Genomic DNA, 1,952 nt, shown 5'->3' with positions numbered 1-1,952 from the left:
AGAGACTGTAAACCGGCGTGATTAAAAAAAAAAAGTGCAGAATTGCAGTTATCAAAATGCAAATCGCAACGAAATGTAAGACTGGAAGTTGTCTTTAATTCACTGCCTTTGAAATTCATTACTTTTGACTTGCCTGCAGTTGTTTAGGTTGTAGGTGAGAAAGAGAGAAATTCATTTATAGTTGAAGTAGAATTAATAATGAAAAAAAAACAGCCCATGAAGCCTTGCAGGGTTAAAATGATTGATTCTGTCAGTTCTGCAGAACCTATGTTTGGAGAAGAGTTGTTGTGGTTTTCATGATGAAAGTGTACAGGAAAACCTCCCAAGCCGAACGCCCCAAAAGTCATGCAAGTTTGAGTTCCAACCACATTTACTGAAAAAAATAAAAGAATGTCTGAAATGTCAAACGCACATTTGGAGTTTGAACAGTGGCAATGCCTGATGCAACACAAGATGTCAGCAAATTAGTGACACATAACTTCAATGTTCTACACCTGTGGTTTGCCTTTTCTGTGGTTTTGTTTGTGTAATTTGTGATGCCATCATCGAAAGGTACCAATAATGACAAAAAGGAAAAGAGATCATAACCGCAGACCTGCAAATGCACTTATTTAATACATTTTATTAACTTGGAAGCGTGTCTGACTTCTCAGTTTCATATGAACAATATACAATCCGTTTTGTATCATGCAAATATTCAGTGAACTCATTTATCACATGCAAGGATATGTCTCAGGTAAGAATTGACAATATAGAAAGACCACATAAAAAAAAAAAAGATTATTTTTAGACTTTTAAGTTTCAGATTAGATAAAGCATCAAATGGTGACCTCATTTTGATCCTTAAGGAGTCAAACCTGAACCTCTCCATTCTGTACATGGAAACAACAATAAAACCCCATAGGTCAAACAACTTTTTTTTGGTGCAAGTATTTGGACTCTGGCATTTGGCATGCTTACTACCATGCCAATAGCCCAAATCTCTGTGCAACAACAGCACATTAACCCCTCTTGACCTTTTATTCTCACCTGTGATAAAAGAGGAGGAAGAGAAGGAGGATATGCCCCCCTTTTTACCACAATGCCACACTTTTGAGCACCCGGGCACCAGCAGGCCCTTGAGAGCCTACAGTCATTAGGAGTGCTTTATTCTTGGTGAGGTAGAGAAAAGGGGAGATGAGGCAAGAGGTGCATTGAGTCTGGAAGATAATGCACGGTCAAGACTGGAGACTTGCAGGCAATGGGTGAAGAGCAGGTCGCGAGAGAGCTGCTTTCTCAACAAGAAGCGCCCGGCGAGCCAGCTGCTTTTGGGCTTTTTGTTTGTCTTTCATTTAAAGTAGAGAAAGGTAGGGGAGAGCGCTATGGATAATTGGACCGGGGCTCTGACTTACACACAGGGATGTGGACACAGGATATAGAGTTTCAAATTCTTTGTCCTGCATCTTGCATATGGGTCACAAAAGAAGCTTTTTTTTTTTTTTAGTAGGGGGTAGGCATGGTGATGGTGGTGGTGGTGGGGGGGGGGGGGCTGTATATTATCTTGAAAACAATGAAGAACATATATGACGAGAAGAAAAAAAAATCCAACATTATTTGTCATGATTTTGCATATGCACAAAAGCCTGTAAGCCACACATGAGAGAGTAGCGTGATGTGACACATCTCCTGAGAAAAAAAGGACTGGGCTCCCTTCCGTTGACTGGTGGCACGGCGGGGGTGGGGTAACCTTAACTTTCACCAAGAGATAATCCCTCTGATAATCAATAATAAAGACTAGCTTTCATCTCAGTGGGGCCCTTGATAAAGTTGAGAGGCCATGAATGACTTGAATAGGGCAAATATGTTCAGTAAGACCCTGAGACGTAATGATGGCAAAAAGATAATAAATGCTCCTCCCTCCCAAATAACTGGGTGAGGTTTATGCACATCTGATGAAGTGATGAAAATAAATG

The sequence above is a fragment of the Hippocampus guttulatus genome, chromosome 9, assembly GCF_054856545.1.
Source record: "Hippocampus guttulatus isolate MCC_2025c chromosome 9, RoL_Hgut_1.0, whole genome shotgun sequence".
NCBI lineage: Eukaryota > Metazoa > Chordata > Actinopteri > Syngnathiformes > Syngnathidae > Hippocampus > Hippocampus guttulatus.
This window is presented reverse-complemented; position numbering follows the sequence as displayed.